Source organism: Lycorma delicatula, chromosome 9 (genome assembly GCF_047948215.1).
Source record: "Lycorma delicatula isolate Av1 chromosome 9, ASM4794821v1, whole genome shotgun sequence".
Taxonomy (NCBI): Eukaryota; Metazoa; Arthropoda; class Insecta; order Hemiptera; family Fulgoridae; genus Lycorma; species Lycorma delicatula.
The window spans coordinates 82,533,284-82,556,174 of record NC_134463.1 but is presented as its reverse complement, the minus strand read 5'-3'; the positions used below and the strand labels follow the sequence as shown (position 1 = coordinate 82,556,174).

Sequence of the window (22,891 nt, the reverse complement as noted above, 5' to 3'; positions counted from 1 at the left end):
ACAACACTATTTTCGGAAGTGACAATTTCATAGCTTAAACTGATCATTGGATAAAAAGAATCCATAAAAATCGTTGAAATGTGCTTATCTGGTAGTTAGCATTGTTAATAATATTTCTAGGAATGATGATAAAAGTATTTCTTTACGTGTACCGTAAAATCTTGGGCGTTTTATAAAAAAATGTCTGTGGAATAAAAAAAATTATTTCGTTTGTAAGAACATGCTTAAACTACACTATTAACGAATAGAATCATTTTAATCAAGCGTTAAGTTTTGATTATAATTAAGTATTTGTTACACCTATGAATATTTGCAATCAACAAAAAAAAAAAAAAAAGCTAAAAAAATAACAATTCGACCGGCGAAGCCGGAAAAGTCATACAACACTTTGAACGGAAAATCTTTGTAATTAAATCATTAACAGTCTTATTTTTATTTTCAGAATAAATGTTTAAACATAAGTAACAAAAATAATTTTCCGAATTATTTAAAACTAAGAATTTTTTTGGAATCCCCCCCGGATTAGTAAGGTTTTTTACTTCCTTGTACACATGGAAGTATTGTAATCGCGAAAAATTTCGGTTTCCAGATTTGAATTGAACTATCCAGTTTGACCACCCCTGAATCCATTTTAACTAGTTTTAGTTAACTAAACTCCGATATGACGTCTGTACGTACATATGTACGAATCTCGCATAACTCAAAAACGATTAGCCAAAGAACGTTGAAATTTTGGATTTAGGACTGCTGTAATATCTAGTAGTGCACCTCTCCTTTTGATTGCAATCGACTGAACAAAAAGTGTCCAAGAAAGACCAAAATCTAAAAAAATTTAGATTTTGGACTGCAGTAATAAGCCGTCATTGACAGCTTTTCAACGATATATCATAAGTGGTACTTATTTCCATTGGTTCCAGAGTTATAGCCAAATAAAACTTTAATTAATGAATGGTTTGGATGTTACAATGGGAAGGCACATCGGTTCGAATCAGAATTCATCTCCTTCTTTTTTTTTTTTTAATTTAAATATATTGATTTATTAATGATTATTAATGATAAATTTAAGTATTTATTAAAATTTATGAAAACATTTTTAAAATAAACAATAATTCAATAATAACAATGAAAAAAAAGATTTGAAAAAATCAGAAGTTATTAGGGAAATAAAATTCTACATACTTTTCATTTTAAAAAAATGAGTATATACAATTTAATAGGGCTACAAGGAAGTCATGTAGTGACCATATCATATTTTTTGTTACAGCGACAATTTGTACAAAATAGGTGAGACATTATAATAACAATATAAACAATTTTAATAAATGTAAAAACCAACTGTCCCTTCTCATTTAATGTCAAATAAAATAGCGGTAATTTACTACGGTAGGAAAATAAAAAAAAGTTGTATGGTTTATTTATTGTGATTTTTAATATGAATCAGTCTTTTTCTCCTTTTTTTTTAAACTTTGTATTTAATTTAAATATATAAATTCATTTATAATTATTAACCTCTCACTGTAAAAAAAAAAAAAACATTTTAAGATAAATAATAATTCAATAACAAAAAAAAATTGAAAAATATCAGAAGTTATTATAAAATAAAATTTGATGTATTTTTCATTTAAAAAAAAAATGTGTATATTTAACTTAATAGGCGTACTAGGAAGTCACCTGGTCTTCACATCAGATTTTTTTATTGATTATAATGATTACCAAAATAAGATTTATGCATCAAAATTTTCAAATTAAAAAACAATTGATTTTGGGAGTTCTCTTACTATGTAGAGACAATTTGAATCAGTCGTTTGAGAAACCACATAAGTCGTGTAATTATAATTTTCGGAAAATAAAAAAAAAACTTTTCTGTCTATTCAACAGATAAAGCTAAATTACTGGAAAAATTACACAATTATTTGAGACCCTATGTTAATCTCTACCATATTAAAAAGTACAAAAATTTATTTTTTAGTAAAGGAAAATGGCTTCCAATTTCTGTTAACTTATGCTGTTTCTCAAATTCTCGGAATTCTGTGCCAACTTTTACCTTATTTCTTCTCTTTTTACGAGTAATTATACCAGGAAACACTTCTTTTAAATAAAACAACATTGTACGAGTTATAATATTATTTCAAATCATAAAAATCAGCTGTTCATGTAGCTGCCACCCTGTTCAATTAAGAAACCACATGAGTCAATTGCATAATGTAGTATCTCTTATGAACAAAATTTTAAATGCATTATAATGTGAAAAAATGGTATCTGACAAATGCAATTACTGATGGGCGTGTGCGCATTGGATGAATGACCTTTCGGGTGACGCGGCGTGCCACCGACAAACTCTCCTTTAGATGCTGGAGCCCAGGCCATAGGGCGAAGTTCTTTAATGGCACAGATAGAAGTAGTCATTGTTTTACGTGTGGTAAGACCGGCCATATACGTAAAGATTGTAAGCAGGAGCCTCGATGTACACAACCTACAAGTACGTACAATTACAGAGGCACCATGGTTCACACGAAATCATGAAATTCATGAATATCTGGAGCTTCCGACGGTTCGTGAGGTTGTGAGGCAGCGCATTGTTAAGTACCAACAACGGTTAGAAAATCATGTCAAACAGTTAGCGATCAATCAGCTTGTTAACAGCAGGGATGTCTGAAGGTTGAAACGTCTCGTGCGCTTGTCTTAGGGGGTACTGAATGACAGTTTGCCGTCACCAAATTTATTTCTTAAATTTTCCCTAATATGCTATTCAAAAAGATATCTAAAACGTTCTTAGATGCTGTAAAGTTTAGATTAATAAAATACTGATTTCATAAATAGATCATTTAGGTCCTTAGAAGAGGAAGTGAGAGTATGGAAATATAATTATCATAATTCACTTTTCTCATCTCTGTGGCGGAGTGGTAGCACCTCGACCTTTCATCCGGAGGTCCCGGGTTCGAAACCCTATCAAATATTACATTTTTCATATACTTCAAAATTTTAATTTTCATATTCTTACGGGTAAGCTTTGAGTATATGTAGTGAATTAACTCATGAAGGATAAAAATAGCTATGATGTAAAATTAAAAATTGATCGATTAATTTCCTAAGTAAACATAAGACCTCAATACGTTTTGCACTTTAAAGGAATCCATCACAAAAACAATACATGCAGCAAAATGAAATTAAGTTGTAATCATGTGTAAAATAATATTTATATTATTGCATTATAATTTATAAAGTGAAGCATTATGAAGCAATGTAAATAAAGAGCTGAGATAAACATTTAACAAAATAAACTTGTAAACAAGATTGCGCTCAAAAACCATTTATAAGACTCAAAATTTACTTTACCGTTTCGTTAGTTAAAATCGCCAACAACAATCAACGCAGAAAAAATATGGTAGTAAATAAATAACGAAGACATAGGGAAATACTTATACATTATCAGTTAAACAGAACTTACAACAGTTCTAAAAGCTTAGAGCTTATGTGGCGAATTAATCATTAAAAAAAAAGAGGCATCAATTAATTAATACTAAGAGAAACAAATCGACTATACTTTTCAAAATATTTTTTTCGTATTTTCAAAAAGAAAATAAATCAATTTACATTACTTCCTTATTCCTTCTAAAAAAAAATATACGAATAACATCAAAAGGAAAATCTATTTAACTTCGAGTTGTAATTTTGAGAAAAGCAAAAAGAAAATTTCACGTAATATATTTAATTAAAAACCTATTTATTTATTTATTTTTAAATAAGCTGACTACAAAGGTAATTTACTACGTTGAAATGGATTACTGTTATAATTTTACTACACTCTAACCAGGAATCCAAATTAGGACCTTCGAAATAGAAGGTAAAGACGATAATACTTGTTCCACCGAGATAAAAAATTTTCTACTTTCTACGAAACCTTCTAGAAAGAACAAATCTTAACAATAAACATGTCGTGTACATTAAGAAAATACAATTTTTACTGTTTTTTCTAATTTCTTTTATTTTCTTTTTTTTTCTTTACTTGATTGTAAGTATTTTCAGTCACGATTTTGGAGATGATAGTTTTAATTTGTTATCTTTATCCCAAGTTTATTTTAAAGGAAATGTTATTTTCTCTGTAATAAAAAATAATGTAACTGTTTACTAATTTCCAGGATTGTTGCGTATTAACAGGTAAGTTAAAAGAAAATATAATTTATTCAAAAACTATCATTCGACTTCCAATTGCTCCGTAACAATATAAAGAACCATGTATTACGTTCATGACCCACCGGGTTGGTCTAGTGGTGAACGCGTCTTCCCAAATCAGCTGATTTGGAAGTCGAGAGTTCCAGCGTTCAAATCCTAGTAAAGCCAGCTATTTTTACACGGATTGTGAATACTAGATTGTGGATACCGGTGTTCTTTGGTGGTTGGGTTTCAATTAACCACACATCTCAGGAATGGTCGAACTGAGAATGTACAAGACTACACTTCATTTACACTCATACATATCATCCTCTGAAGAATTATCTAAACGGTAGTTACCGGAGGCTAAACAGGAAAGAAAGAAGGGTTTCAATGTATTACGTTCATGCCGCGCCTTCATGGCGCGAACGGCAGCGTCTCGGCTTTTTATCTGGAGGTCCCGGGTTCGAATCCCGGTCAGGCATGGAATTTTCAACATGCTACAAAAATCGTTAGAAGCAATACCTAAACGGTGGTACCGGAGATTAAAAAAAAAAAAAAATGTACTAGGTCACAATAAACTATTATTATCTAAAAGCTATTTATCACTGTCCAATAATAAAAATATTAAGTGAACTTCATATTATTTCCACTAGGACTTTGGAGATAATTTTATGGCTCTGTTTTTTCACTCTTACCCCATTATATATATATATATATATATATATATATATATATATATATAATAAAATATATATGTTACACAATTTTATGTTTAAATATAACTTCAACCTTTTATTTGTTTTTTGCTATGAAAGAGCGGGCATCAACAATTACGGTCCAGCCTAGCCGGTGAAATTTGGTAGCGTATGAAAAGATGTCATTGCCTGACTGGGATTCAAACCCGGGACCTCCGCACGAAATACCGAGATGCTACCTTTTCAGCCACGGAGGTCAGCAAAAAACTATTAATATTATTTATAACAAAAAGTTATTATTATTATTAGTGTGAAACTGTGAAATTTTTTATTACTGCGTAAAACTTATGACACCTGCCGATGAAAATATCAATTTTTTAAAATATCTACTAAGGTCGAAACAATGAGTTGAATACATTAAAGTTAACCGTGATAAATTTAGAGAAACAACATATTTTTACTATTATGATAACAACAAATTTCAGTAACAGGTAGTAGTTGAAAATTCATACTGAAATTCTATTAATTTTCCATTAGGCCTACTTATATCGCAAAAATACTATTAACATTTTGTCACTTTATTTTAAAATTAGTCCAATAAGTTACTAATTAGATTTAAAACCACTAATTAATACTAATAAGATACATAATCTTCTGGTACGAATTATGTAAAATAAAAAACTAACCCATTTTCTTTATCTATCTTCAGCAAATAAATCAAGAAAATAAACGGGTTAACACCAGTGTGAACGTAAGGAATACAGATAACAATTTGTAACATTCTATTTTTTTTTTTCTAGCATTATAATTACATGTATGATCACCAATATCAAAACTAGTAACGATATGGAAGAGTGAAAGTCAAAGATAAGTTAACAGTATCCTGCATCGACAAAAAAAAATTGTTTATTTACGTCTTCGAATGTGCATACATTACGGGACCGGATCGCAAGAATGGCGGGAGTTTCAATATTTCTCCCTACAGATTGCAGAGCCTGGACAAATCACTTGCTGCTGTATCTTTCTATTATCGGACGGGTTTCATGTGTTATTTAGTGGCGGTTATAAATTTTAAGTTTTATTTATGGACGGGTTTGGTAATTTTCGTTCCTATCCGTATGGACCAGCGTGAAATTTATTTAATGGATCTGACCGTGGGAGATTAAGCTTTTGAGCCTAGTACTCTCGGCGTGATTTCCCTTCAGTCCTTTCGGTATTAGCACTTTATGGGCTAGCAGGAATACGCCTACCGGGGTCGTAGTTATTGGAGGGTGCAATGCACCCCTTCTCCGGAGGGAGTCGCATATGCTGACTGAATTAAATTGTGGTTTCTTCGTGGGACGGTGTGGGGTATTGTCTAGGTTTTTATAGTTTTAACAAAATTTAATTGTGAAAACGGTAACTTTCGTAGCCGGAATTTTCGCTCGGTTTCCATTTATAGATTAAGCGATATAGAGGCTCCTAAACCTGGTTTGTCATTTTTTGACTCCCGTACTGCCTCTTCACGGTGGTTCGTTTAATACGCCAGGAGGCCGTTTTCTTATACCCTGTGTAGTAGGGTCCTCTCGGCAGATGTCCCGGAGATGACCGAGCTCGGACACGGCCGCTCTCCCAAACAGTCTGCATGCCTGCGCCACCCGCACCTCGGATACGGTGTGTAGTCCCGCATCGTGGCGAAGAGTGGCGTTTCTGACGAATCACGTGCATACATTAGAAATGTGTTTTAATATACATGATGATTATACTTATGTATAAGAATAATGAATGAATGATAATTAAAACTACAGTAAATTAATACTTATTATAACTATTATAAAATTAATTTAATTTATTATTAATTTAAATAATTAAAAAAAAAAAAAATTATTCAAGAAATTTTTTGTCATAAAACGTTTCATATATTCGTAAATATAAGAATTCTCAACAGCGGATGAATTCTAAGGATATACATTTGACTAAATATATAACAATAGTAACAAAATATTAAACAAGTTCGTAGAAAAAATACATCCGAAAAGAAACCACAAAATTATAACCAATTAATTAAAGTACGTCACAGACGACTGTATTTTATTTAATTATGTATGTTAAGTGACATAATGGTAATGGTTCAGGTGTCAACCAGACAAGAATCACACGTTACTACAAAAAATAAATCTTAATTTTCTCAAGAAAATTATATGCATTTCGAGCTTATAATTTTCGAGCTTATTTCATTTTAGTAAGTAAAATGAGGATTATGAAGTGGTTTCTTGTTGCCTTATGCAATTAACTGTGTGAAATTTTACATACCAGTATGCCAAGCCAATCGAAAGGTTGGTTTCATTAAATTCTACATGTAATATCTTTGTGTCGTTCATAAATAAATATAGAACATCATTACTTTCAAAAATATAAATCTAATTGTTGCTTCTTGTGTAAGAAAGACTGAGGAAGATATAGTCTTACTAGCTACGAATATATACATACACATACACACAGGCGCGCGCGAGTATATATCTATACATTCCTAGACACACCAGTAAGTCGGTAATCTTCATTTTGTAAACAATGAATTAATTCATTTTATTTTTTTCCTAAATTATTATATCGTACATTATTTAAAAAAATTATCAAGCGGGATTTAAACATAATTAAAATTCATGTAACAATTTTCATATGTTTATTTATTGGAATACATGATGGGTTTAATATGAATATAATAAGTTACATTCCTCTTATTTTGCCTAAGAGAAGATGACACTGTACTGTAGATTTTATAAGAAAATTTTATTAATTATGTTAATGTGTATCATTACGTGGTTTGCATAATTAGTAATCTCTATTCATATCGGTTGCAGTGTTTCACACTAATGGATATTATTTATAAATATTCGGCTGTCATTTAAAAATTCTAATACAAAATGAAAATGATTAATTTTTGTTTTAATTATAGATTTTTTTAGTAAGTTATTAGCGTACATTGAAGGATAATACAAAATGTCTTCATACAAAATGAGTTTAAATTAAAAAAAAAAATATATATATATATATATAAAAAAGAATGACTAAAAATGATATGTTAAAGGACACACCTTTCAAATACCTTTTATATATCACACCCTGAAACAATTCAAAAGGTTGGTCGATTAAAATATTGTAAAATCGTGTTATTTACATTTAATAGCCTTTAAAATATTTTTAATACCAGCGGGTTGAATCATATGCTATATTAACTTTCGATATCATAATTTGCTACGTAATCCCACTCTGATAGAGAATGATTAAAAAAAAAATATATATATATATATATTACGAAAATTACGGTGGAAAATTGGTAAGTAATATAACAGAAGAAATAACAAAAATAAATTAAATTTCAATCCTTTAAATTGCTATGTCTAGTTAAAATAAATAATCTTAGTGCTTTTTGAAAATATTTACTTAGTTCTTAACTTAATCCGTACAAACGGATAAATGATTTAGAACAAATTAAGATAAAAAAAAAACCTTTGATCCTAAAGCTTTTTGCAATTGCTTTGTGTGGAATCAAGAGATAAAATGCAATTAAAAAACAGTCTTAGAAAATATTTACAGACGTAACGTTAATTATATTAGAGTATATATATATATATATATATATATATATATAGATATCACTTGCTACAAAAATACTATTCTTGTTTATTTACGAAATTTGTGGTAAAATAAAATTATTATGTAGTGTTTGATACACCAACTGTAATGTACACAATTTTTATAAAATAAATTTAGTTTATATTGTAAAATTCAATTGCGGGAAATACATGGATATCTACATGAATCTATTTAGTTAATCAAATTATAACTAGACATGAAATGATGCTGTAATAAGAAAATCTGATGTGGACACTGCATGACATCCTTGTATGCCTATTAAATTGTATATACTCATTTTATTAAATTAAAATGTACGTAAAATTTAATTTAAGTAATAACTTCTGATACCTTTTCATATTTTTATTTTTTATTGATAATATTGAATTATTATATATCGTAAAACCTTTTTTACAATCGAAGGTTAACAATTATTAATAAATGAATACATTTAAAATAAGATTAAAAAAATTAAAAAAGAGGAGATGAAGTCTGATTTGAACCATGTGCCTTTGTAATTTCCTTAAAAATTTCATTTGGCTATAACTCTCTAACCAACGAAAATAATTAAAACTTTTGATACATCGTTGAAAAGCTCTCATTGAGAGCTTATTACTGCAGTTAAGAAAAAGTGCAATATCCAATTTTTTCTTGAATTTTGGGTTTTTTTGACACTTTTGGTCCAGTCAATTTGAATCAATAAGGGGAGGTACACAACTAGATTTTATAACAGTCCACAATCCAGAATTTCAACATCCTACGGCTAATAGTTTTTTAGTTATGCGAGATACATAAGTACGTACAGACCTCACGCCGAAACTAGTCAAAATGGATTCAAGAGTCAGAAGTAGTAATATTTGCAGAAAGTGAATTGTATTAACTTTAGACTATTGATATCTCATTACTACAACATTAGTTTCTATCGGTCATTAAAACATTTTTAGAAAATTGGACCTTCTGGTTTTTTTTTTTAAAACCAGACGGCCCAATTTTCTTTTCTTTTTTTTAACCTCCGGGACCACCGTTAGGTATTTTTTCAGAATATGAGATGAATGATTTGTAGCGTGTGTGAAAAAATGCCGTACCTAACTGGGATTCGAACCCGGGACCTCCTGATGAAAGGCTAAGACGCTACCACTCGCGCCACGGAGGTCGGCTATAATAACTTACTTGCCAACGCCCACTCTTGGATGTTGAGCCATTTTGTGACGCTATGACCACTATAGACGGGATTGTATGTAAACGTGGCCTTCATCATCCCTCTGTGAGTGGTCCAGAGCTCTGCAGGTCCCCAGATGGTATGCATCCATAGTTTCGTGGCCGCAGAGTTGGCATGCTGGAGATGGCAGAACCGATGTAGATGTAAGTCCAGATAGTCATGTCCATAAACAAATATTGTCCTTTTAATTTGAATTATTATTTTGTATTTTATATATATACGTATTGTCATTATAATTATTATTACTGCTAGTATTCTTTTTCTTATTTAATGTGTTTATATGTCTTTAGAGTAAATAAATTGTATTTATAAGAAAGTTTTAGTTTATTAGTATCTCAATGTCCTGGTCGAATCGCGAACACGCGACAGTATATTTATGAATTTGGAATCTTTGCAAACGGAATAGTTAGTAAATAAATAACAATATCGATCAGTTACCAAATAGTACCAGAAATGATATTGTGTAACTCAACGTAATACTTCAATTTCAATAAGTTGTCTTCCTTTCCTACTTTTAAATTTAGAGGACCATTTAAAAGATTTTGTCAATTTATATTAAAATAAAACTGAAAGATTTTATTGCTGAATAAATATTTTTACAACAGAAACAATATTGCTGAATAATCTTTTTTAAACTATACAAATTAAAAACATTAAAAATGCTCTGAATTCTTTGTGTGTGTAATTCTCATTGTAAAAAATTTAAATCGAAAATATCAAAAACATATTCATGAAGATAATTCAAATATGTTACTAGGAGCCAATGGTAATATTACAATATTTTGCAATCTGTTAAATATATTTCTGTTAATGGTTATTTCCCTAAATTAAAAATACCCTTTTATCGTGAAAATAAATATAATATCTAACTGTGCATTTTATACGGTGTGATCAAGTTTTACCCAAGTTTACTTTTATTCACCTAGGCAAATGCTCGGGCCGTTATTTTTTATTTCGTGGAATAGCATACGTAAAATACTCATTCTGGTTATGGTATATATTATGTGTATTTCTAACACTGGAAAAATAAAGAAATTATTTAAAATGTTTTTTAGTTAAGTAATTACAACACATATTCATCGCAGTGTATGCAAAATTCAACTTAAGTTTCTCTAGCTCCAACAGGAACTTTCCCGAAAAAACCCAGTACCGAATCGTTCGGATAAATTCAGCAGTTTCAAAAAAAAATCAGATTACGGCAACTTCTTAAGAAACTGCCAAATGCATAACGTAACCAATATGGAAGGGGTTGGTGTAAAATTGATGTAATTTACACCAATTTCGTAACTGAATAGTTATAATGGTTATAAATATTATTGTAATACTAAATAACAATCGATCACAATTCCTTATTAAATCCATGGTAAGATTAAATAATTCTGACCAATCGCTATGCTAACTGTGTCAATACTGTATTATAATCAATAATAAAATCACCATTTTAATAATCGGAAGCTTTACTCAACTGCAGACTTTTTTCGTCCAGTATCTTGATTTATTTGTCTAAATCTACATTTAATATGGATGTAGGAATGTGTGTGTATGTTTCAGCATAACTCTGGAACGACTGGAGCAATTTCAACTAAACTTGATACATATAAATTACACTCTGGAAAAGATTACTTTAATGATAAGTACGCCTAGCACTCGTAGGTGTCGGTGGGGAAGGGTGACATATAAAAATAATCGAAAAAATGCTGTTAGTGTCGAATCCATAGTTTTCGGGATCGCTAGGATATTAGTGATAGTTCCAATGATATTTAAGTCCAAGATTAGTCGAAAAGAGTGAATAGAACTCTATAGAATCATCTGGAAAATTTTAGAAACTAATAGAACTCTTTTTTTGTTAAGCCTCCGGAACCACCTTAAGGTATTATTACTTTAGGGAATGAATGAGGATAATACGTATGAATGTAAATGAAGTGTAGGATAGTACAGTCTGAGGTTGAACATTCCTTAGTTGTGTAGTTAATTGAAACGCAACCATCAAAGAACAACGCTATTCACGATCTACTATCTAAATCCGTGTAAATATAACTTCTTTTTTCTTTTTTTTCCTGTTTAGCCTCCGGTAACTACCGTTTAGATAATACTTCAGAGGATGATATGTATGAGTGAGAATGAAGTGTAGTCTTGTACATTCTCAGTTCGACCATACCTGAGATGTGTGGTTAATTGAAACCCAACCACCAAAGAACACCGGTATCCACGATCTAGTATTCCAGTCCGTGTAAAAATATCTGGCTTTACTAGGACTTGAACGTTGGAACTCTCGACTTCCAAATCAGCTGATTTGGGTAGACGCGTTCACCACTAGACCAACCCGGTCGTGTAAATATAACTGCCTTTAACTTACAGAACTCTGCAGAATCTTTTAGATGATTGTAGAAATGAGTAGAACTCGGTGTAAATGGAATAAAAGAATGAGATAAACAAATACCCGGGAAACGCCAAGTATACATTAAAAGTTATAATAATTTATTATTTTCAGAAAATGATTGTTTTTTCTGGCATTTCTCCCACCACCACCCCATTCGGTCACCCTAAAGCATAAGACCGAATGTCCGTACCACAAACGTCTACTGTTCCTCAGAACGCTTTAGCGACCAATATTCTAATTAGCTCCTTGTGGTTACCTAACTGCGTGAGCGGAATAAGCGTGATGCCCTACACCACTCGCTTGCGTGTCCCACCGCGCACTTGACATATATTACTGAAATGGGTAGGCGCACCACGTCTACATACAAAAGTATATGACTTGTCAATAAATTTAAATTTATTCTGTCAAGGACAGCAATTTGTTGCCTCGCCTAGGTCGCTTTTTGACCGTTGGCTAGCCATTTCTCGAGGGTAGCTTCCTACGGCAAGCGGTAGGAGTCTTATATCCCTTAAACTACTGATACCGGTTGAACAAAGCAACGGCATAAAGGAACACCCCCACGGTCTGACAATGCGGCTCACGCTACATTGACTCGCCGATTATGAGTGGCCAATTTTCCCCTTGACCTCCAAGTTCCAGGGTGGCCTGAGTTCTAGCCCCCCCAGGAGCTGGGCAGTCGAACATCATGTGTCGTTCGACTGGACTTCCCCGCAGACGTACAGCTCATCAGCTGCCAGGTGAAACCGAAACAAATATTGGTTTATATTTGTGTGGTTGGAGAGCACTTGGGCTCCCATTGCACTTTAAAAGGAACTAGAGGCGTACCATCCCCCCAAGTCGTGTATAAATCTACACAAGGACCTACCCTTATTTGTGGCGAGCCATTCTTGCTGCCATGCTTCTATCTCAAGGCTGTAAAGCCTCCTCCGCAGGCGGGAGATGGGCAGCTGTTTGAAATTTAGAACCGGTGCATTGCGATTACCGTTCCACTCGTACAAGCCCAGCTGCAAACCGCATCCCAAATACCTAGACCTCCCTACGCAATTTCCACAAGACCGCCCGACTTTACACCACTAAATTTATTGGGAGAGCCTTTCACAATTCGGTGGTAGCCTCGTAGGAGGTTGTTTGAAACACACTAGTGCTTACGATTAAGGCTCTACGCTGGGCACTACTTAAATTTTGAATAAGGGTTCGATTTCTTTCCAACCTATACGCCCAAACGGACGTTCAGAAAATGATACTGAATCAGGAACATGTAAATTACTCGTAATAATTTAATATTTCAGCAGTTTGATTTTTGTTAATAATTTAATTAGTTTAATAAGTAATAATTAATAATTTAATAAAAGTGAAGTTTAAGTAAAGTTAATAATTTAATTACTTTCAAGAGTAAAAGCAGTTTTTATTTTAAATATTTGTGCAGCCCCTTTCCTTTTCCATTTACAGTTTTAACTATTTATGTACTACAGTAATATCTTTAAATTAGTATTTAGGTAGAGAGAGGATTCACCAATTTATGCCCTATAAAATGAAATGTTAGCCTTTACTTTTTTTAAATCTTCTCTAAAACTTACCTACCTGCTTACTTACTGGCTTTCATTCTCAACTAAATTACTTACTTACTTTCTAATATACTTATTTTTCTATAAATTATTCAAAAAGTAAAATCATTACTTTAGGAAGTCAAGGTACAACAAATTGCCCGTAATATTTATTTTTTTTTGTTTATTGGTGTATCAAGTAAGTAAATAATTATTTTTCAGATAATTATTATTTAATATTTTCAGATAATCTGAACCTTATAGTTTACCGTAAAGTAATGGTAAAGGTTATGTTTGTTTACGATTCTTCATAATAAAAAAAAATACAAAAGAAAAAGGGTCTTCTAACCGAAAAGTTACGTGTATGTTCATGACTTTATCATATAATAATATGATGTATGTATCATGATTTTATTGTCTTAGACCGATCGAAATAACTTATTTAGAGGAAAAACAATTGTTACCTGGACTTTTATATGTGGAAGTGGTAAAGGGGGTTATAATAAATGTAAAAAAAATAAATACGTGAACGGTGGTGGTGGAGGATTGATTTGAGGGGATGAAATATGGTATTATTGTGATTTCCGGCGAAAGTTGACGTCAAAAAAAATTTGTGGTTATTTAAGACACAGAAAGGTATACTTTCACCGTCTTCCGAAATCAGTTGATTCGGAAGTCGAGAGTTCCAGCGTTCAAGTCGTAGTAAAGGCTGTTACTTTTAACGGATTTGAGTACTAGATCGTGGATACCTTTGTTCTTTGGATTTCAATTAATCACACATCTCAGGAATGGTCGAACCGCGACTGTATAAGACTACACTTATACATATCATGCTCGTTCATCTTCTGAAGTAATATCTGAACGGTAATTTCCGGAGGCTAAACAGGAAAAAATGTATACTTTCACCAATTTTCATCAAAATTAAATTATTTTTGCGAAAATGAAAAATAAAAAAGCTTTTTCCCATTTTTTCTCGAAAATTTTGAGAATATGTTAAAAAGTAACCTCTAAAAAATCATAGAATTTTTCATGATCTACAACTCTTGTATTGGAACATTTTTTTTAATCCCTCCACCAACCAGTCAAATCACCACCTCTGCTCACACATTTATTTTTTTACGTTTATTATAAACCTTTACCATTTCCATTGTAAAAGTCCAGGTAACATTTTTTTTTCTGTAAGTGTAAATTGGTTGGACTATCTGCCATTTCATTATGTTTCCCTTCACTAACTCGTATAACCACACAGTACGCATTCACGAAGCAAGAAAGCCTTTATTATAAGTTAGAAGGAGTAATTTATTACTCGCATATATGTTATTGAAACATATCAATGCTCTTTACAATTTTCTTAAAACCAGAAAACAGACATCGGCACTTACAAAACAGATGCACAAAATTTCGTATTTTTATATTATAAAAATAAGTATATTATAACACGCTTATGAAGTACAAATATATTATAGTATATAACTCATGAGCCTTAATAAACACGTATCTTACATTAAAATAATTAATTATTACTACTTAGAAATAATGACGTATCTTTAATATACTAAATTTACACTTTTAAAACACACACACACACACACACACATATGTATATATATATATATATATATATATATATATATATATATATATACAATCCTTTTTGTATGAAAAGCTTATGATTTACCCAATAATTAAATTACCTGGTAATAAACACACCAAATAAAATAGAAAAATAGACATATATTATGAACAATATAGATTTAGTAGGGTTAACTGATCGATCGATTCTTATAAAATAGAAAACTACGTTTATAAAATTAATAGGTTAGTTTGTTTATTAAATAAATAAGTTACAAATTTAATAACAGTTTTATAAAAACATGATTAAAAAGCAATGAATAGCCCCTGGTTTACATTCTTAGCTATTTTATTTTTAAATAAATAACCTAGAAAGAAAGCTAAAATAGAAATTCTATATTTCCCGGGAGTGGACGATTTTTTTTCTTTCGATAATTTTCATTATTCTAAAAAATTTATTTAAAAAATTAAACTTAATAAAAAATAGATGCTATCATTTTCAGATATAAAAAAAAAATTCTTAATGATAATAAAATCACATTTGATATATATATATATATATCTACGTATATTGTTAGATATATTCCCAGCGAAGATTAGGAGGTATTGACCTAACGGTGGTCCCGGAGGATAAACAAAGAAACAAACAAAAGTTAAGTGTCAACCCACAGAATATAATCGACAAGATTTTGGTAATTATATACAATTGTGGACTCGTCTTCGATGCGGATAAAATTTTTAATATATCTAATTATGACCTAAGATATTCGTTACAAATGAAATTTTTTGTCGGAAACGCCTTTAAACCGAGTTACGTTCCTCTAACTTACGCAATACCGCCACCAAAAACTTTGTAGTTCAACGCTGTACAAGTATAATATACATTATTTTCGGACTAAATAATTTATTATTGTATGCAATTATGGAATCAGCCTAACTATAAGCCAATTTAATATTTACGGTTAATTAAACGAGGTTAACGAGCGTTAAGTTATATTAATATATCGTACGAAATTCAGTACACGGAATCGTTATATTTTTTTTCCTGTTTAGCCTCCGGGAATCACCGTCAGGTATTACTTCAGAGAACGAATGAGGATGATATGTATGAGTGTAAGTGAAGTGTAGTCATGTACAGTTTCAGGTCAACCATTTCTGAGATCTTTGGTTAATTGAAACTCAACCACTAAAGAACACCGGTATCCGCGATCTAGTATTCAAATCCATATAAAAGCCTTTACTAGGATTTGAACTTTAGAACTCTCGACTTCGAAATCACCAGATTGCGACAACAGAGTTAACCACTAGACCAACCCGGTCTAAACTAGGGCTTAAACATTAAAAATTAGTTAGGTTTTATTTAAAAAGCCCGGTGGGCTTTATATTTTTTACCTAATTTAATTTAGTCTTAAGTGAATCTAATCTCATTCTTAACTTAATTAGTAAACTTAACCAATTATTATTTAGTCCGGAAATAATGTATATATAATTTTTACGGTGCTAATTTAAACATTTTTGGTTAAAGTACTGTGTAACTTAGAGGGACATAACACGAGTGAGGAGCGTTTTCGATGAATAATTTCAATTGTTACGAATAATTTAGGTCTTAAATAAGGTAGATTGAAATTTCATAAAAATTTGTGGCTCCATAATTATGAGTAATTATTAAAATTTTTTACAAATACAGAAAATTAAACTTACTTCAGAATAACAGTAAAGGACGATAGAATGAATCCTGAGAAAAAATTATTCCTTATAGAGCAGCATAAGAAAAATTATTTAGAAAGATCCTGTCATTAACGTTATTGTATACAAGTCTCAGAAACTGGCTTCTCTCCTTATATAAATCCAAAGATAAAAATTAAAATCTGGAATGGACGAACATTTTTAAATTGATTCGTAAAGAAAATCATTTTTATTTATAATAATATTTAGGGCACACTAAAAGAAATATTGATACTTACGTATTAACGCCACCACAGCTACAGTTTTATTTAAAAATAAAGTAGTCAATTGGATTTCGGTGGAAATGGGCCGATATAGAGTTTAACATGGATTCAAAACAGTCTCTATTAATTTTAATAAATGGTTATTTATATTTATTTATTTTATAAATATAATTTAACCAATCTTAACCTACGCTCGCTTCGCTCGCTAACCTTGACTAATTAACAGGAGTGTTTTGATTATTTAAATTAATTGCAATAATTACTGAATTTATTAAATAAATACTCAAAAAATGACGGTGTTAATTAGTCAATGTTAGCGAGCGAAGGTTAAGTTTGGTTAAATTATATTTATAAAATAAATATAAATAACCATTTATTAAAATTAATGAAGAGACTGTTCATTTTCCACCGAAATCCGATTGACTACTGTAGCTGTGGTGGCGTTAACACGTAAGTACCGAAATATTTAAAGTAGAATAAAGGAACAATTGCCTAATCGTAAACATTAAAAAAAAAAAAAAAATCGGCCGTAACCAGTATTGCATGAAAACTGATCATATTAATTAATTAAAAAAGATGGTTTAAAAAAAATGCTCGAATTAAACAGAAATTGGATAGTTGGTTAACTTACTTTATTAAAAGTGGATCAGTAAATTAATAGAATTACGACCGAAGGCCTGGATCCAATAACCTAATTGAATTTTAAATTTGTTAAAAATCCTTTAGTGAAAATTTGCAGTCATAATAATATTAAACTGTATTCCCCTCCTTTAAAAGTTTCTTCATCGGTGGAAATATTGCTTTGATTGGTTTTAAGTACTTACCATCTTTATTTTTATGTTGAGCTAATCTTCAACTACCCAATTAATAAAAGTAGTGTGCACTAAGGCAGTCTATCTAAGACAGTATTTTATTATTTTTAGTGTTATTTTATCTTTTTATTAAAAAAAATTCTAGGCGATGATAATGCACAGGCGTTTTTCGGCCCAAGAAAAAAACTAAGGTGTCTAAGGTAGTGTATAATAAGTGAATTTAAAATTCACTTCTAAAAACGCTTAGAAGTTTTTAAATTAAATTTTATGATATTGCTGGGCTTGCCTACAACAAAGGTTATTTGTATTTTGTTCCTCTTTTTAAATATTCCGGTTCAAAATAATTTTAAAAATTCTATTACGGATTTTTGGTGTTTCATTGTTTTACAGTGTTTCATAAATACACGAAGACTTTTCATATATATTACTTTTTATATATATATTTTATATATATATATATATTGCGTGATAATCTGCTGTAGGTTGCCTATAAACAAAACTACTTCACTTCGGACCGATTTATATTTTGCAGTAGATTAAGATTATTTATTATTATTACTGTTACCTCCGTTTTTTAAAAATATTTTATAACATTACCAATAATAACAACAAATGCTTATTTAACAATTGAAATGGGAACATAAATGGAAGCAACTGAAATCTATGTTCCGATTTACGTAAATCTTTTGGTACTCTTACGGAATTTTCCATCCAAAATGTTTCTATTTTTTTTAACGATGTATACTTGTAATATTGTGCAATATTATAACATTTTGCAATATAATAATTCGTTAAAAATTCATGTATTTTAATGACTAGATAAAATTATTTTGAAGAAAGAGAGTATAATTAAAATTTTTTATATTTTTATTTCCTTGTACAAAGTAAAGGAAGTATTTTGATCTCGAAAATATCGGTTTTCAGATTTCAACAGAAATATACATTCTGACTACCCTGAAATCAATTTGACTAGTTTCGGCGAGACGTCTGTATGTACGTAGGTATGTATTTCGCATAACTCAAAAACGATTAGTCGTAGGATGTTGAAATTTTGTATTTAGCACTGTTGTAACATCTAGTTGTGTCCTTTTGATTGCAATCAACTGTACCAAAGTGTCCAAAAAATACCAAAATCAAAAAAAAACTTGGATTTTGGACTTTTTCTTAACTGCAGTAATAAGCCCTCATTGAGAGCTTTTCAACGATATATCATAAGTGATACTTATTTTAATTGAATCAATAGTTATTATCAAATAAGATTTTAATTAATGAAATATTTGGATTTTACAACAGGAAGGCACATCGGTTCAAATCCAACTTCATTTCCTTTTTTTAACTTTTTTTTTTAATGTAAATATATTGATTTATTAATTATTATTAATCTCTCATTTTACAAAAAAACGTTACACGATAAATAATAATTCAATAACAAAAAAAAAAGAAAAAATATCAGAAGTTATTAATAAAATAAAATTTTACGTACTTTTCATTTTAACAAATGTGTAAATGTAATTTATAGGCTTACAAGGAAGTCATGTGGTGTCCACATCAGATATTTTAAATATAACATTTATCATAATTAAAATTACTTTTATAAACACAATAAAATACCTATTTTACTAAACGATAATTATACTAGAGAATCAGCCTCACAAATATACTGAAGTATCAAAGTGAACAAATCTTTCTCATCCTTATGTCGGTAACATTATAGAATTTCACATAAAAAAAAATCCAACAAACTCTATTAGCCAACATAATAGATTGCATTATTGTTTGTAATTTGCATATTTAACGTTAATTAGACGAGGTTAGCGAGCGAAGCCAGCGTAGGTTATGTTTGATTGGGTACATATTACGATTCATCATATATCGTTAACAAAACAAAATATAGAAATAGTTACGGGGGGGGGGGTGAAATTCCGAAAGAATATCAATTTTTATAAACATAAAATTTTGTATTTGTAGAACTAAAAAATCTGATGTAAACGACCATGACTTCCTTGTACGCCGATTAAATAACATTTACACGTTTTTTGGTTTTTTTTTTTGAAATGAAAAATTCATAAAATTTTATTTCATTAAAAACTTCTGATAATTTTTTTTTTTTTTTTTTTTATTGAATTATTATTTATCATGTAACTTTTTTGTAAAATGAGAGATTAATAATTATTAATAAATCAATATATTTACATTAAAAAAAAAAGTTAAAAAAGGAAATGATGTCGAATTTGAACCGATGTGCCTTCCCCCAAGATCCGAATATTTCATTGATTAAAATATTTGGCTATAACTCTTCAAGCAATGAAAATAAGCACCACTTATTTTTGAAAAGCTCTAAATGAGAGCTTATTACTGCAATTAAGAAAAAGCCCAAAATTCAAATTTTTGGAGGATTTTGGGCTTTTTAGTAAACTTTTGGTTCAGTTCATTGCAATCAACAGGCAGGAGCACAATTAGATGTTACAATAGTCCTAAATCAAAAATTTCAAAATCCTACGGCTAATCGTCTTTGAGTTACGCGAGATACATATGTATGTACGTACAGATGTCACGCCGATACTAGTCAAAATGTAATCAGGGATGGTCAAAATGGATATTTCCGTTGAAATAAGGAAACCGAATTTTGTCGTGATCACAATACTTCCTTTACTTCGTACAAGGAAGTAAAAATAAATAATTGAAAAAAATATTTAAACATATTTTTTGATATAATACACAGGATGTTTTGGAAAATTCGGAGCTTGTTGTTTTGTTAATTTTTTTTTTATTAATACCTATATTATTATTATTATTATTTCTAAACTTGTAAACAAAAAAAATATTATTTCTGTATATGAAAAATTTTTATTTAAAAAAAATAATGTTAAGTTTTTTGTCTGAATGGGTAATATATTAAAAATAACAAAACAAAAATTCATCAACAGTAACAATAACTCAAATACGTTTTTCATAATACGTGCTTTTCGTTAGATAAAGTTTTGACAAATAAATCTTGTAACTAAGGATATAATATGTAATAATATTTCGAAGCAAAACGGTTTCTATTAAATGAAAAATAGTATTAACTAGTAAATCGTAAAAATGAAATGTTAGTAAATGAAAGAATTTTAATCTAAAATAAGTAATTAATTTGATAAATGATAAACTGGTGATGTTATTTTTTAAAATAACTAGTCCTACCTAGTAAAGATAACCAAAATAAAATATGTAGAATACAAATTCTACATATTTTGTTATACTAATATCAATGCTGCGGTGACGACATTGTTCACAATAAATTCTGTACAGATTGATAAGTGTAATATTCTGGAGTATATGAATTAATTATTACTTCTTCCCGACCTAAACTACGGTATAAAGTATTTATAAACTACTTATAGGTAAGGTTATCTCATCAATTTTTTAATCTCTACGATTTTGAACGATTAAATTATTTACTCTGAGAATAGAAAATTTGGAAACTTTTAATTTTACCCGTTATATTTCAATACATACTTTTTTCATTGTATTTCCTGTTTATGTGTTTAGTTTCACATCACGTAGACATCCCCTATTTATGTACTTCATGAAAAAAAAACGTCAGGCGCATCTAATAAAACGCTCACAAAAAAAATTTCAATTCTTTTTTTATAGACGGATCTACGTTATAAAAAAAAATCAGTTAAAATAACTATGAATCTTTTTTTTTATTCTAATATTAGTAAAATATACATAAATAAAATCTAATATAATAAATAAGTACCTCTTACAATAATAAGATGATGATAGTTGAATTCTTCTTAAATTAATAGTCTATAACAGCAAACAAGCACTAATGACTAAAAACCAACCTTTAACTAACTGCTGTACGATGAGCTGTCGGCGTTCGGTGTTCTCCGCGTATGATCGGAACCCTTCGTTAGTGTGTCTACGTGCCGACAAGTAACTATTGTGATGTAGAATGAACTGTTTGTCTTTCTTTACAGTATAACAGTCTAGTAATATTTTGACCTTCAATAATATTCGACTTAAATAATATTTTTCTCTTTTTAATTTTTATTTCACTTTTGATTGCATCAAACGTTTTTAGAATAATTAAGTTAATAATATATACTCTAATGATCTATAAACAAATAGATTAATTCTCCCCAATTACCTAATATAACAAATTAAAAAAAAATCACAAATCATTAATATATTATTTTTAAAAGTATCAAATATGTTTGTAATAACAATTCAACATTTTTAATTTATTATTCAGCTGAACTACCTTAGAAGACAGTTAAAAATTGTTAAAAATAAAACATTAAGTACGGTTTTTTTGTTTATCATATAGATTGAAGGTTGCACGAAAATTTTATTTTACATTGATTATATTTTATTTATTTGTGATTTATTCAGAAATCAATAGGGTTTACCAGAAATATTTAATTTAAAACTAATAACCATTATTATTATTATTATTATTATTATTATTATTATTATTATTATTATTATTATTATTATTATTATTTTGGTTAATGATTAATTCACCATTCTCAAAGCTTATATGTGAGAATATTCAATAGAAAATTTGTAGAATATAAAAGATACGATGGTTGATTAGAATTCGAACCCACGTACTTCTAGTTGAAAATAAATGTATATATCAAGAATAATGATGATCGTGTCAACCCTAAAAAATAGTCATCGAACCCCGCGTTTCAGAGTAATACATATAGTTTCCATCTCTCATCCAGAAAATCAAGGGTTCGAATCCCAGAAAGGTATAAAAGTTTTCACTTATTACTGTCCCCTTCTTATATCATATTCCTAGTTATACATTAGTATCAGGAAGGGTATACACTTGGCAATAAAAAACCATCAAATCCTATCGGCGTTATCCAGAAAAAATGAATGTATACAAAAAAATATAAATAATAATAAATGGATAAAAGAAGCGGTTGCACCAAGAAGGATCAGAATACT

General features: G+C 29.7%; 1 long non-coding RNA gene across 1 annotated transcript in view; it reads right to left on the bottom strand.

Moving 5' to 3' along the window:
* Positions 1–21,747, bottom strand: part of LOC142330632 (uncharacterized) — a 163,560-nt gene extending 141,813 nt beyond the window's left edge. Inside the window, exon 1 of the long non-coding RNA XR_012757824.1 lies at positions 21,687–21,747. This is a non-coding gene — a long non-coding RNA (uncharacterized LOC142330632). The remainder of the gene's footprint in view (positions 1–21,686) is intronic.
* Positions 21,748–22,891: the final 1,144 nt, after the last annotated feature.